A 791-nucleotide genomic window follows, 5' to 3' on the forward strand; every position below is an offset into this window, starting at 1 on the left:
CTTTTTAGGAGAAGAGCTCAACTTATCCAAACGATCACATGGATGCTTTGTCTGGACCTTTCTGTTTCTTCAGTCTTCTCCCCTCCTAAGTGCATCCTTACAAAGCTTTAGAGAAAGTTTTCCTCAGGTAGTATCTGTGGGGTTCTTTTCTGGAAACTCCTGAGTTACTAACCATTAACTTATTCTGGTAAATTAAAATGCAGATTTTTGGCTGCAGTATTGACCAAAGTAAAAAAGTGGTAGTGAATAAAAGTACCATTTTTCAATAAGAATATCAGTAGAATAATGTAAAAATTGCCAAGTTTTGAGAAGAAACAGTCTTCATCATCTTTCTCTTGTAATAACTTGAAATGCAGTAGAATGAATTTTTATCTCAAATTCGTGGGTTTTAAGACCATTCATTTCCTTTGGGAATTCATCTGTGTTTTATTAACAGCATGTTGTTTTATCATATTGTAGCATTTATCAGTTGAAATACGTACTTTTTATAGACACTGACAGTATTACTGATAATAACAGTGAGACATCAGTTACCAAGGTCTGGAAGAAAAACTCAAAGAAAACCAGGAACATAGAAGAGGATGTTACAGAGGTAACCCAGACATGATCTCAAGAAGTGACCAGCTATGGCCAGCTCTCTCTTTTGTTCTAACATTCATGATGCCCATAGCCACAAGGTAGCCTTGTGTTCCATATGTAAAGCTCTACACATACCCTCACACCAAGGCAGTTGCTGGGTTACGGGCTGTGGGACTGATTGTTGGGTAGTTTCACTTCTCTCCTCGGAAGAG

Source organism: Corvus brachyrhynchos, unplaced genomic scaffold (assembly GCF_000691975.1).
Source record: "Corvus brachyrhynchos isolate BGI_N302 unplaced genomic scaffold, ASM69197v1 scaffold398, whole genome shotgun sequence".
NCBI lineage: Eukaryota > Metazoa > Chordata > Aves > Passeriformes > Corvidae > Corvus > Corvus brachyrhynchos.